Below are 15,952 nucleotides of genomic sequence, written 5' to 3' on the forward strand. Positions count from 1 at the left end.
TATAATGGTTAAATATATTTCTATTACATAGGGAATTATATTTCTGCTACATGTAGGGGAAGAGGGAAAGGGACTTACCCATCCCCTCTTCTCTCCTGCCAGCCATTGAAATTGGTTCCAAAGGGTCTCTAAACCCTCTGGAGCAGATAGGAGGGGGGAGAAGCGGACCAGGAAAATCCTGTTATTGAGTGCAGAAGTCCGTTCTGCTCACGGATTGACACATTTGGCTATCACCCTACAGTTATCAATGATATTCACTGGTTCCAGTTTTCAAACTTTTCTCTCTTTTGTCTTCCGTCTCTTGAACAAATATTTTCAGTGGGTTTGGTCCTTTTAACTAAGTGCCAAACCTTATTAAGCCATTCCTTTTCAGTGGATACATTGGATAAACACCATGTTGATGCAATTAAGATTTTAATTGCTGATAAAAAGTTACTTACAAAGTTTGAATGACTGGGACTAACATCATCTTTAAGGTAACCTAACAAAATAATCAAAGGTCTCAGTTGTATAGAGTATCATTCTGAAGTATTTTTAATCACTTTTTCCTCTCAGAAATGTCTGGGCCAGCGAAGCGAAGAAACAAGAGCTGAGTGGTAGGCTCTGTTTTTTCTGAAAATGACCAGAAGCACCTCCCTCTTTACTGAGCAGGTTTTCTTTCTTTCTTTCTTTCTTTCTTTCTTTCTTTCTTTCTTTCTTTCTTTCTTTCTTTCTTTCCTCCCACACTGAAGATTTTTCATTACAAGAGAGCAATACACATGACAGCAATAGGAACCTTTCTTAGAGTGCAAAGCAGTCCTCATTTCATAAATATTTTGTCCATGATAGCCAACTCCCATTCTTTGTCAATCCACCTCTTAAAGAGGTGCTACCTGGGGACATTTCCATTGTGAAGCCAGTTGAAATTTGAAATTTGGGTGCTATTAACAAAAAGGCTATTAACTTCGCTCTGTGTTCACACTGTTTTCTTGCAATATTCTCATTCCCTAAGGAACTCAGCAGAAAGGTCAGTAGGTTCAGGGTGACCATATACCTTGTAATGCAGGTAAGGATTCTTGCCCAGTGTCAAATCACCTTTGGATATCACCAAGAAATATGTAAATATGTTCCTCTGTTGCCACACCCCTTCCAACATTCATGAGGATACGTTTTGCTATTATAAAGCATTTTTACTTGGGCATGATGCTATCTTGTCACCCCTCATGTTGGGCCATTGCTAGGTTTATACATGTGCTGAATGTTCCCATACCACTGAGCTATGGTCCTTCCCCATAACTGGCCCTACAGCACCCTTTCCCAACCTTTGGGTCTCCAGATGTTGCTGGACTACAATTCCCATCATTCCTGACAATTTGCCATGCTGGCTGGGGCTGATGGAAGTTGTAGTCCAACAACATCTGGGGACCTAAAGGGTTGGGGAAAGCTGTCCTACTGCATTCCTTATGAATGAGCCCCAGCAGGGTTCATGTTGCAGATCTTGGCCATTAGCACAATGTTCATTTTTTAAAAAATGAAGTTTTCAAAGTGTTACTGAACTGTTCCAGGCCTTAGTTGATCACACATGGGGGTTTGTGCTTGCTTACAAGGTGCAGCAAGGAGATATTTTCATAAACAAATTTAAATATAGTAAATATTTGTGGTTTCACTGAGCATGTTCAGAGTCCTTTCAATCTCTTCAACATGATTGAACATGCTTAGGAAGGAATGTTGTGACTGATCTGGGTGGAATCATAGTCATACTATACATGCCTGCCCCACCAGTTCTCCTTATGCATGTCAAACGTTTCCTTGCATGTATGTGGTTAATTGCTGTCCAGTATAATGGTGGTCCCAGTGAGTGGGAAAGGAGTTTTTTCATTGCAGCAGCCATTTTGATTCCTCCAAAGTGCACTAAAAAAAAAGCCAGCTTCTTATACTGTCAGACCCCTGACTCTCTATTCTATCAAAGTTATTTTTCTTCTCCTAAAAATAAATAATAAAAAAGATGAAAAGGTGGATTCAAAGTGCAAATTTTAAAGTGGATAAAATGTTTCCACTTTCCTGTTTGTCATTCTAGGCCAGTCCTAATATTCAAGATCAACAAGAAGTGTATTCTAAAATCATAGTTGTAATTAGGTGTTTTTTTTGTAGCTCTTTATATTCAGACATATAGGTGCTTCACAGGGGAAAAGCACATTTGAGTTGAAACATAAAAGGAATGCAATTGCTCCCCATGTTCTCCCTGGTAGGGATGTAGTTGTTTGGGGCTTGGAGGGTGGAGGAACTGAATGTACCTATTGCATTTAAGAATTTCTCAGTGCTTATCCTATGCTGCCCCACTATCTGAATGACAGATGTGAAGAACAGAGTACTGTTCAAGTTTTTAAAAGCACTTCACATAAACTCTCTCAGTAATCTTTTCAATATCCCTGTCAGGTAGTATTGGGGGAGGGTTTAGAGGAACCCCATATGTGTTAAAAGCTCATATGAGGTGGTCACATGGGTGAGTCTGGCTCCCGCTGCTGATACATCTGCTAACCATGCTCCCCATCTACATGTTCAGCAACTGTGAGAAAAGGCCCTATACACACACATCAGTGTATGCAGGTAGAGCTCCTTCACACAAAGGACCTAATTGGTCCAGGATCCCCCCCTTACATCAAGGAGCTCTATGCAGATTCCTTCATCAATATGTGCAAAAGGGCCCTTCTCACAGTTGCCTAATGTGTGGCTGGTAGGGACATTGGTGGTTGAGGCTTGCAACTGCATCATGAGTGTCTGAAGGCCCCTTTCCCCCATTATTATACCCATCTTGCAGATGGTGTAGTGCTGATATTAAGAGACAGTGGTTCACCTAAGGTTATGTGAGTACATGACAGAAGTGAGGTTACACCCACACCATGCATTTAAAGCATATGGCTTCCTCCAAAGAATCCTGGGAACAGTAGTTTGTTAAGGGTGCTGGGAATTGTAGCACTGTGGGGGGGGCTAGACTACAGTTCCCAGGATTCTTTGGGGGAAACCATGACCATTAAAGTGGTATAAATGTGCTTTAAATATATGGTGTGGATGTGACTCATGCTCTGCTCAGTTTTCTCAGCCTCTGTGCTACATTTGCTGAATGATCTGTACATTTTCGTGCTCTGTTCCGCTCATTTGTGCAAAGCAATGTTTAATGCCGCTTTGGGATTCCAGCCATGCCCCATGGACTTCAGCTTATATTTAAACTGACTTTTGAGGCCTTCTCCCTCCTCTCTTTACCAAAACACAAACAAAACCTTTGGCTCCCTGTTAGCCTGCCCGACTCAGCCTTGCCAAATGATGAAAGGTCCCCTAATAAATAGCTTCTTCATCTTCTAATTCCAGGGGACAGATCAGGGTGGGGGTCAGCTATTCCCAGCATGTGGTGGGCATAGGAACTAAGGGTCTCTGTGTACATATAATAAAAGCAGCCTGCACAATGTTCCCCACTCCTCCCTCCCTGCCCCATTAGATTTAAGTCACAGCCTTAGGAAAAGACTGGCTTTTCGAGCAGAGCTATTCAGTCAAACACAATACTTCCAACAACTAGCCAGAGAAGGCAAAGCAGGCACATTCCACATATGGAGCAATTAGTTAAGAGGCTCCATCATCTCTGTCTCATTTGAGCATAAAATCAAAGAAACTGCCTTGATACTATAGAATCACAGAACTGTAGAGTTTGGGTATGACTTCAAAGGTCACACAGCATAACCTGCTGTGACGCAAGATCCATCACAACAAAGAGATTAGCCAATGCAAATGAATGCATCCTGTGATCAAACCAAGCCACAAGCAGGAGGTATGATGGAGCAAAAGTGCATGAATTCAGCGATATGCTTTACATTGTTGACTCAGTAAATGTTGACAAAGAAGGCCATAAGAACAGTATACCTAACAAAGTCACTAGTCCATCTGAATCAGGAGAATGTTTATTCATCTAATACACTGATCCGTTTATTAGCTAATCAGCAAGAGATATTATTAAAAGCTAATAGTGTTTAACTAAAATATCTGTAAATCACTAATAGCAAGAGCTATTAGTAAATCTCTAGGGATAAATGCCAGGGATAAGGTACACTACGTCTCTCTCCTTTGTGCTACTTGAGGAAAGGGTGGGATTAAAAATCTTTGGGAATGGCAAGAACCATTATGCCTCTACTTGTGAGCTGTCCAGGGACATCTGGTTGTCCACTGTCCTGGACTTGATGGGTCCCTGATCTGATCTAGCACAGATAGTTATTGGGAAGTTCTTGGGTAGTGAAGGATGTCTGCAGCTACTCACAGGGCTTTTCTTGAACAATCAGTAAACATTATAGTTGCTATCAAAGCTCACCTTACAAAGAATTTAGGAGATGGCTAGGAGGAATCTTAAATTAGAAAGTAGACTATCGGGAAGTAGGGATGCAGCTGAATATACTTCCCAATGGAAGAATCTACACCAATGGAATTCAGTTCCACCCCAGTGGAATCCATCAATTTTTAGTGGCCATGACTATGCAAGTGACTTTCGGCAAAGCCACGTGGGTCAGTGACATCACTGGCATGTGCTGCCACCTGTAGGTGGCTGTAGAGGCTAAGCGTGGGCCCAGCTTTTTTGATAGAGATGATGACAGCCAGCACTGTGCTAGTGATGACAACTTGGTTTCAGTATGTCTGGTGGGCTAAGCCTTTAGCGCTAACCCAGACAGATGATGATAACATGATCCAGTGCAAGTGCTTGAGAGATGGGCCAGTCCTTGTGAGAACCAGCAATTTTTGCTACTGCCTCTCCTATTGTTAAAGGTCAGGGGAGAGAGACCCGGTCGCCAGCATCAGAGTCCCCACTGGCATCTATCAGGCAGAAGGGAAAGCAGGACCTCCACTCTCCTTGCTGACAACAGGGGCAGTGATGAATGGACATTGCTAAGACTGGACCCAAACCTCAAGCACCAATGTGTAACAATTATGACACCTGTGGCACAGAAATGAAATTAATAGAGGATGTGTGTCAGAAGCAGGAATTAGACAGAACTGGAAACTGAACATCTACACATTATTCCAAAGGCCTTTTGCCATTGCAATGTCCAGCTGTGGGTTGGGGTTTTTTTTGGAGGTGGCTCACCTTGGAATCTTGCCTTCAGAGACCTCACCACCTCCATGAATAGCCCCACCTACCCCTCACTGCTGCTCATTCTGTCTCTCTGGGCCCAGTCTACACCTCTGCTCAGAAGAAGACAAGACAACTAGAGGCTGCTGCTTTCTCTCTTCACTCTTATCACACTGCTCATTTGTTTGGAGAGGACATTTGGACAGAAGCCAACAGCAAGGAGTGGTGAGTGAGCTGCAGCATCAGAGGACTATAAGATTGCCAGATGCCAAATGATGCCAACCTCTGATGCTAGCTGTGACAAGATTTGTCCACACATCTGTATACCTGTTGTTTTCTCTAAACCAAAGTATTCAGTCTAGCCCCAGCATAGGCTCTAATCTTAATGACTTATTATGAGTCTCAACTGCTTTCTCCCACATGAGCTGATATAGGCCAGGAGGAGAAGTCACAGATGTGCCCTCCAAATGCTGCCGGAGTACAACGCCATCATCCCTAATCATCATTGACCACACTGTCTGGGTGTGATGTTCTACAACATCTGGAGGGGAACCACGTTGGATGCCCCTTGATATATAGGCAAAGGGCCCTTTAACCCCCTCCTCTCCAGTCTGAAAAGCAGCAGAGGCTTTGTCAGAGGCCTCCCCTACTTATGTACCTGCTGCCTGCTCTCATTTGTTTGTGTCTTGGCTAGCTCTCTCTCTCTCTGTTCCATCTGAATTGGGAGACAGGTGTTTGGAAGCAGTGATGGGCTAGGTGTGGGCCAATAAACTGAAATGGAATCCTGAAAAGACAGAAATGTTATGTGTTCCAGGTTCTCAAGTGCAGGAGATGGGAAGGCGGCCTGTTGGGGAAGAGCCATAGCTCAGTGGCAGAGCATCTGTTTTGCATGCAGGTTCAATCCCCTGCATCTCCAGACAGGGCTGGGAGAAAATCCTAGCTGAAATCCTCAAGAGTTGCTGCCAGTCAGTGTAGACAATACTGAGCTAGATAGACCAATGGTCTGACTCAGTATATGGCAGCTTCCTATATTCTGAGTGGTGTTGCACTCCCCTGGAAGGAGCTGGTCCATAGGTTGGGAGTACTCCTGGATCCAACATTATATTAACAGAGGAATCCAATCAGGACAAAAGAGACTTCTGGTGTCTATATACCAACGCGTGGAGCTTGGGAAACATGGAAGGGGAGCTTGAAGTCTTAGTGCATCAAGGCAAATATGACTTCATAGGGATAACAGAAACTTGGTGGGATGACTCCCATGATTGGAATATAGCCATTCAAGGATATAAACTCTACAGAAAGAATAGAAGCAACAGAAAAGGAGGGGGAGTAGCGTTATACGTCAAAGACAAATACACCTCTATGGAAATCCAAGAGAACGAATGAAGTGGTCCGGTAGAGACCATTTGGGTAAAAATAAATGGAAAAACAAATAAAACCGACATGGTAGTAGGTGTCTACTACAGACCCCCTGGCCAAGAAGAGGTGGTAGACGAGGCCTTTCTCAAACAAATCTCTGAAATCTCAAGGAGGCAAGAAGTAGTAGTGATGGGGGACTTCAACTACCCGGATATCTGCTGGGAGACAAACTCTGCGAAGCACAAAACCTCCAACAAATTCCTGATGGGCCTTGCTGATAATTTCCTCTTTCAAAAAGTAGAAGAAGGAACAAGGGGATCGGCAATCCTGGACCTGATCTTAACTAACACGGACGAATTAGTCACGGGAATTAAAGCGGTCGGTACCTTGGGGGAAAGTGACCATGTAATGCTGGAATTCGGGATTCTGGGGAAAGCCAAAGAAGAATATAGTCAAATATGGACCTTGGATTTCAGGAAAGCCGATTTTAGCAAGCTCAGGGAAATGATGGGTAGGATCCCGTGGCTAGATAGACTAAAGAAAAAAGGAGCCCAAGAAGCGTGGGAGTTCATGAAGAAGGTATTACAAAAAGCGCAATCACAAACAATTCCAAAGAGGAAGAAAAACGGAAGACATTGGAAAAAGCCACTGTGGCTACACAGAAGACTGGTGGAGGAGGTAAAAATAAAAAAGAGCATGTATAAAGAATGGAAGGAAGGACGCATCACCAAGGAAGAGTACCGACGAGCGGCTCGGGCTTGCAGGAATAGCGTAAGGAAAGCTAAAACCCAGAATGAGCTGAGGCTGGCGAGGGAAGCGAGGAACAACAAAAAGGGGTTTTTCAGATATGTTCGAAGCAAGAGAAAGACCAAGGAAATGGTGGAACTGCTGCTCAATGAGGATGGAAAAATGTTGACAAATAACAAGGAAAAGGCAGAACTGCTCAACGCCTATTTTGCCTCCATTTTCTCCCCAAAAGGGAACAGTGTGCAACCTTCCATCAGTAGCAATCTCAGTAAGGGGTCAGGATTGCAGTTCAAGATTGATAAGGAGATAGTCAGGAAGTACCTAGTTAACCTAAATGAGTTCAAATCTCCAGGGCCGGATGAACTGCATCCCAGAGTATTGAAGGAACTTGTTGATGTACTCTCGGAACCTCTTGCCATCATCATCTTTGAGAAATCCTGGAGAACGGGAGAGGTGCCGGAGGATTGAAGACGGGCAAACGTCGTCCCGCTCTTTAAAAAGGGTAAAAAAGAAGATCCGGGGAATTACAGGCTGGTCAGTCTGACTTCAATACTGGGAAAGATATCAGAACAGATAATAAAAGAGTCCATTGGCAACTATCTAGATGACAATGCTGTGATTAGTAGGAGCCAGCATGGGTTTGTCAAGAAAAAATCCTGTCAAACTAATCACATCTCTTTTTTTGATTGGGTCACTAGCTTAGTAGATGGTGGAAATGCTGTAGATGTCATCTATCTAGATTTCAGCAAAGCGTTTGACAAAGTCCCCCATGACCTTTTGATTAGCAAACTGGTCAAATGCGGACTAGATGGAAATACTGTCAGGTGGATTCACAACTGGTTGGAAAACCGTACTCAAAGAGTGGTCGTCGGTGGCTCTGATTTGGACTGGAAGGAGGTTTCGAGTGGAGTGCCACAGGGTTCTGTCCTGGGGCCGATACTCTTCAACATTTTTATCAATGACTTAGATGACAGGGTGGAGGGAAGCCTTATGAAGTTTGCGGATGATACGAAACTGGGAGGAATAGCTAACGCAGTGGAAGACAGGAATAAAATCCAAAGGGACCTGGATAGACTAGAAAATTGGGCTGAAATTAATAAAATGAAATTCAATAAAGACAAATGCAAGATTCTGCATTTAGGCCACAAAAACAAAATGCACGGGTACAGGATGGGAAATACCCGGCTTAGCAGTAGTGCGTGTGAGAAGGACCTTGGAATTGTAGTGGATCGCAAGTTGAACATGACCCAGCAGTGTGATGCTGCGGCAAAAAAGGCAAACGTGGTTTTGGGCTGCATAAACAGAGCTATAGTTTCCAGGTCGAGGGAAGTAATAGTCCCACTATATTCTGCATTAGTCAGGCCTCATCTGGAATACTGCGTTCAGTTCTGGGCGCCTCATTTTAAGAAAGATATAGACAAGTTGGAGCAGGTTCAGAAGAGGGCGACGAGGATGATAGCCGGTATGGAGAACAAGTCTTATGAGGAAAGGTTGAAGGAACTCAGCATGTTCAGTCTGGTGAAGAGAAGGCTGAGGGGTGACATGATTGCACTCTTTAAGTACCTGAAGTGCTGTCACATAGAGGAGGGTACAGATTTGTTCTCTGATGCCCCAGAGGGTAGGACTAGGTCTAATGGTTTTAAGTTGCAGGAGTGTAGATTCAGATTGGACATTAGAAGGAACTTCTTGACAGTAAGGGCAGTTCGGCATTGGAACCGACTGCCTAGGGGAGTCCTAGGTGGGATCCCCTTCGCTAGATGTCTTCAAGCAGAGGCTGGACAGCTATCTGCGGGAGATGCTCTAGCTGTGGATTTCCTGCTGTGAGCAGGGGGTTGGACTCGATGGCCTACAAGGCCCCTTCCAACTCTATGATTCTATGATTCTATAACTTGAGGACCTGGTGGCCTCAATAGCTAGGAGTGCCTATTTCCAGTTCTGGCCAGTTCCCCGGTTACGGCCCCTTTTGAACTGAGACAACATGGCCACCATGGTACTTCATGCTCTGTAACTTCAAAACTGGATCATTGCAATGCGCTCTATGTGAGGTTGCCCTTAAAGATTACTCAGAAATTTCAACTGGTCCAAAAGGCAGCAGCCAGATTACTAGCTGGGGTTCCCTTGAGATCTCACACAACCCATTTTAAAACAGCTGCATTGGTTGCCAGTTCATTTCCAGGCCCAATTTAAGGTGCTTACACATGTGTATAAAGCCTTAAACAACTCAGGCTCCAAATATCTTAGAGACCGCCTCCTTCCCTACAGATCCTGTCAGGTGTTAAGATCAGCAGAGGGGCCTTTTTGGTAGTTCAACCACCCTCAAAAGCTTGGGTGGTGGTGGCCCGGGAGAGGTCATTCTCTGTGGCAGTCCCTAAGTTGTGGATTTCCTTCCCCACAGAGCATCTTTGCTCTACAGTTTTCGGCAAATGCTAAAAATGCTCTTTACCTTGGCCTTTGGCACTTGAGATGTATGTTTTCAGGACCCACCCTATCCTTATGAATGTAATTTGTTTTAATTGCTTTTATACTGAATTTTAGACTGTTGTAACAATCCCGGGGACCTGCTGGTAAAGGGAAGGCGATGATGATGCAGATGGAGAAGTGGAGGAGTCAGTCAGAGTGCAGAGCCAGTATCGTTCAAATAAAAGTATAACCCGTTAAAAGAATTAGCTACTAACCAGGATTCCAGACATTTTCAAATCTCTCTCTCTATCTGTCTCTCTGTCTGTGCCTTAAAAGATTAACTAATTTATTGTGACATAATTTGTGGGCTTGAATCCACTTTATCAGACACAAGACTCTAGGCCACAAAAGCTGATGGAATAATACATTTCTTAACCTTTAATATTAAAGTCTTAGTCTTTAGTTTCGTGCAGCAAAAACAGCAGTTACAGTGTTGGACTAGGGGACTTGGGAGATCTGGGTTCAAATCCTTATGCAGCCATGAAGCTCACTGGGTGTCCTTAGGCCAGCCACTGTTTCTCAGCCTAGCCTACCTCACAGGGTTGTTGTAAGGATGAAATGGGGGGAGGAGAACAATGTAGCCTCCGTGAGCTCCTTGGAGGAAAGATGAAATAAACAAACAAACAAACAAATGAATTGTGGGACCTCTTTGTCATTTTTGCTGCAACAGGATAACACGGCTGCCCCACTGGAAATTGTTGTCCCCCACCCCAAGTTAAAACAATAGCACTAGCAGTACTAGCTGCCTTTCCATACCCTCATTTACTGGAAGCCTCCAGACCTGAATGGTAAGAAATAAATCATTGCAACAAATAAAATAATACTGGGGTATGATGTGTCATGCACTTAAAATAAAATGTAAATGAAACATTTGCTGAAGGGAGTCAATGGCATGTGATCAGAAATTATACTATTCTAATTTAGAATTATGAGGAATTGTGAACAACCCGGAGAACAGAAATCTGGACTGCAGTTTACCAAACACTGCTGCTTTACTGTTTCCACTGAAATAGTTCAGTGGGGCTCTGAGGGCTGCCTTTGCAGAATCTACATGGCACTCCTTGGAAGATTATTTCCTTTTTGACTTGAGTTTGGTAACTGACACAAGATGTTGTCAAGGCCATTGGCTTAGATGGCTTTAACAGGGGATTAGAGAAATTCATGAATGGTAGATCTATCAAAGGCTATTAGCCAACATATTTAAATGCAGCCTCTTTTGTCCAGAGGCTGTGCATCTTTGAATAAAAATTGCTGGGGGGTGTGAGACAAACAATGGCAAAAGTCTTCCATGCCCTCCATGTGGCTTCCCTGAAATATGATACTGAACTAGGTAGTCTGGGATAGTCAAAGAAGTACCATCCAGATGTAGTTGGAGTAGAAGTTCTATCATCCCTGATCATTGGCCATGCTGACTGGGGCTGATGGGAATCCATTATCATCTGGAAAGCACCACATATTGGCAAGCCATGAGACAGTTTTGATCTGATTCAACAGTGCTCTTCTTATGCAACATTAGATTCTGCAGCGATGCTGGGTTCTAACAAGCACACTCCAAATGCAAATAAAGATTAACAATAGGGGTGGCAGGAAGAAGCCATGAAAGAAGCAGAGACAATAAAATGAGATTGAAGCTGGCTTTTGAAGATGGTTTTCACAATAAAACCTCAAAATTTATTTAAGAAGGGCAAGTTGTTAAAAGTTCTGTGGAAATCCTAAAAAGAAGAGATGGGGGAAACCCTAGGGTCACTCAAGAGATCAGGACATCTTAATAGAAAATGATCATTTGGGCAGGCAAATACTGCCACCTTCTGGCCATTCACAATCATATGATCCACTTAGACCTGATACACAGGTGATGGGCTCATGCCCTTAATCCTCGGCACTGCTTTTACTCTGCTTGGTGTTTGGTTTTCATTCTGCTGGTTGCTTTTATGCTCCTCTTTTATATTGTGGTGTGTTAATGTTCTTGTTCAAGGTGCCCTGGAAACCTGTTGAAGAGTGGGATATAAATCCCAAAGTTTTTGGTTTTTTTGAAGACCTCACCTGGTCTTGCCTGAATGAGGATCTTGTGTGCATTCTGAAACTTTTAATTTAATTTAATTTAAAAAAAAATGATGTAAACAACTGTTTCTAACAGTTCCTCCTAATCCCAAATGGAGTACCAGCCTATTCTTTGGCAACCAAGCTAGGAGAGAGCAGCTTCTTTGAACTGAATGTTGTTCTTTTTACAAGTACTATAAACACTGAACTAGTTCACCAAGTTCCAGTCCTTTCCTTAGTTTCACTTTCTATTCACACACATCAGCCCACTCCGCTATATCTTCATTCCATCACAAAGGCCATCTCTGAGCATGCTGCAGTGTTCCAAACTGAGTAGGTAGGTACTAGGTAGAGCTCAGTGGTAAATCCCATGCATTGTTTGCAGAAGGTCCCAGGTTCAATCACCGGCATCTCCAGTTAAAAAAGTATTAGAGAATCACGCATTGGAAAGTTTTCTACCTGAGATCCTGGAGAGCACCACCAACAGTGGTGGTCCAGATGCTATCTAGAAAAGATGGACAAATATGCTGACCTGATATAAGGCAGCTCCGTATGAAAGGAAGTAAAGAGAGCTTCCTCCCACTCCCAGACCAGATACTGTGCTCAGGAGGTTAAGTATGCTTTACCATTCCTGAACATTTTTCATGTTTCTATGGAGGAGAGTGAGAAGGCACTGGAAGCATGTTAAAATCCTCAAGTGGCCTTTAGGAGCAGACATTTCTACCACCACAACCATGGGATCTCAAATGGTGGTGTCTGAGCTGTGTAGTCAGGGATGGTGGGCAGGTTTTGCCTCTCCCCCAATGCATTGTTTTATGGTTTTACTTTACATAGGAATAAGTAGCAGTTTATTTGGGAGAAAGCAAAAGCATGCATTCATGGTCACCATTGGGGTAGCCTCTGTTGATGAAAAACAGGCGTTGCTCCTATCAACAGTGTCCTAGATTGAAGCCTATGACTCTGATGCATGAAACTCAACAACGGGACTTGCAACAAAATGATGCAGTGTGGAGAACTCCTTCCAGGGTTTTGGCCAGCCAGCCATGCCCTCTTTCAGGATGCTCCATTTCACACTTTGCCATTCCCCATCCACAGCAATCAGCTGGCCTTCTCTGCTCAGTGGCCTCTTTTGTGGGTTTCCCCTTTAAGAACTCCCACCCACTCTTGATTATTTCTACTACTGCAAACTTTTGGGTTCCCCCAAATCTCCTTCATGTGCTTGGAAAGAGCATTGTAGTGTATACAGGAGCAATCTAGAACTGGGTCAGGCAGCATCTATTTTTCATACCCCAGCCTTTCCTCTGCATAGCCACACTCTGGGTTTTCTTGTTAATCATGTTAACATGCATGACAGAATGTTGGGAACACAGTATGACAAAGAGAATTATGGGAACTGACTATAATATCTATTTTCTATGCTATAGTGGACCATATTTATAAATATTTATGCTATAGATGTCTATGCTGTAGATCTAGCCAGCCGTGCCATGCTATGAATGGATAATGTTTTTGAACCCTAGAATGTTTTTGAACACTATGTCTAAAAAAGTGCTTTTAATCCATTGCAATTTGTGGGAAAATAATCTGCTCTTTGGCAGGCTAGTGTACCAGAAGAGGAATGGATCTTTTCTGTGGATGACTGTGGTTTTGCAGCGGGAAGTGAATCTAGTTTGTGGATCATTCTTTTTGCCAGAGGTGGAAAAGATACCTCCTGTTTTTGGGGCTGGCCTGAAAATGGTTGGTTTTCCTATTACTCTAGGCTTCCTTTGAGTCAGTTTGGCTGTGCGTTGGGACTGGCTTTCTGTTCAGATTTTTAAAATATCTGAGTTAGTGGTTTCTGTGTTCTGCTTAGGTATTTTGTAAAATTCCCCCCAAAATTGATTAAATCAACATAAATACTAGTTTAATTCTTCTTTTTTAAGCGTTTTTCTTCCTTTGTATTATTAAAACTCCATCTCACCATTCCTATCATTGTTGTGTGCTGTTAGGACTAAAGTACTACTGTGAGTCATGCTTTCCTATTAGGAAAAATTTCCTTTTAGTATGACCTGGTCAAAGTGGTAATTGATGGAGGTTAGTTGACACTCGTGTACAGTATGTCTGCTTTTTCTAATGCTATTATTGGTATATGCTGTATCTTGACTCACACCAGCAGGATAGTAGGGGGCGGGCACTGGTTAGAACAATATGCTTAAAAGTCTGGAATTTTGCAACCACAATTTTATGATTTTGATGAATAATTATGAAAGTCAGGGGAGTTTTCTAAGGTATATAATTAATCCTTGTTGCACACACACAGATTCTTTCTTCATTTCGTCAAGTAGGTTAGAATATTATTATTATTTTTTCCTCTTTCAAGAGCCATTGCAATTTGAACCAAAATAAATCTCCATTTAGGTAGGAGTAAATGGAGCATGTAAGGCCCAATAATGGTGTGTTTGTGTGTGTGTGTGTGTGTGTGTACAATAAAACATATCTGTGAAAGTCTCTTGACACCATCTCTTCTGTGGCACTTTGCCAGGAGTGCTTGAATGAAGTCTTCTTCTTTTGGTAACTTTTGCTGTAACTCTTAAAAATAATCAATTTTTAGAAGTTCATTTCAAGCTCACTTAGGGCACAATACAACTGCTGTGTATGCTGGGCTGAAGGGAGTTGGTTCTCTGGCTGAGTTGGCTAGGTCCCACTGATAGCATTTTGCTCCATGAATTTGCCTAATTATACAGCCACAAGAGTAGCTGTATACTATAGCCAGAGTGGATTTTTCACATTCCACAATGTTAAATTGAAAATAGCCCCCCATGCCATTCTGATGCTTCCCATAAGCTCATTTCAAAACAAAACCTTACAGACCTTATAGTTCTGAATTCAGAAATGCTTGCTTAACAACCCTTTAAATTTTCATGGTGATACACAAAACAGTCAGAGAGAACAGAGCGTTCAAAGTTTAAAAAGAGAGGAAAAAACCCCAGAGCCCTTTTCGACTTTTTTCTGTCAGAGGTCTCATAATCTGTTAAAATTAATTAAAAATCAGCCATGTTCACAGAGTACCTGGAATTCTATTGCTGACCTTGCCCCATACTCTGACCTTCATCTTCTGCAGTTAAAAAGTAAAAAAAAAATGCCTGACTGATTTTTAATTAATTTAAATTTTTTTGCATTGAACTGAATGATAGTGTCGGGCATGCTCAGTAAGAACCAGTTGTCAGTGTTCTAAAAGCTAGACTCACAACTGCTTGGCTTGCCTAATCAGGGGCCCGGGCCCACATCAGACTTTGATTTCACTTGAGACAGTCATGGCTTCCCTCAGAGAATCCTGGGAAGAGTAGTTTGTGAAGGGTGCTGAGAGGAAACTCCTATTCTCCTGAGAGAGCTCCAGTGGCCAGAGCGGTTTAAGTCAGCTGCTCTGATTGAAGGTCTGTGAGGGGAACAGAGCATCTCCTAGCAACTCTCAGCACCCTTCACTAACTACACTTCCCAGGATTCTTTGAGAGAAGCCATGACTGTCCAAAGTGATATAAAGGCCTGGTGTGGATGTGGCCAGGGACAGCTTTGGTTTAAATTTGGGTGGGAGGCTACATGTTACCAAATTCGTCCAAGCTACACAGGAAGTGGATTGGAAAGACCAACCCAAATTGTATTTGCATTTTGACAAATTTATAGGGCAGTACAATATCTCAGAGAGGAGGTCAGGTCTCCTGCTCTCCTGGTGCATTCACTATAGCTGCCCAATTTCCCTGCTTTTTAATGTTTGATAGAAATATCTGATGGCTATAGGTACGTTCTTAAACCGCAAGGGTTTTTTTGCCTATTAGTGAGTCCTCTTTTAAATCCATCCAAGTTGGTGGCTATTGCAAACTCTTGTGTGACCAAATTCCATAGTTTAACTATGTACTGTGTGAAGAAGTACTGTCTTTTATCTGTCGTAAATCTTCCAACATTCAGCTGCATTGCACGTCCATGAGTTCTAGCGTTATGAGGGAGAAAAACCTTTCTCTATCCATGTTCTCCATGCTATGCATACTTTTATACACTTCTATCATGTCACCTCTGACTCACCTTTTCTCTAAACTATAAAGCCCCCAATGCTGCAACTTTCCTCACAGGGGAGTTGCTCCATACCCTTGATAATTTTCAGTTGTTGAAACTGTTGTCCACGCACTGTAACCTCCAGGCTGGATTACTGTAATGCGCTCTATGTGGGGCTGCCCTTGAGATTGGTCCAGAAACTGCAGCTGGTGCAAAATGTGGTGGTGAGACTGC

This window comes from Rhineura floridana, chromosome 2, assembly GCF_030035675.1.
Source record: "Rhineura floridana isolate rRhiFlo1 chromosome 2, rRhiFlo1.hap2, whole genome shotgun sequence".
In the NCBI taxonomy this organism is placed as follows: domain Eukaryota; kingdom Metazoa; phylum Chordata; class Lepidosauria; order Squamata; family Rhineuridae; genus Rhineura; species Rhineura floridana.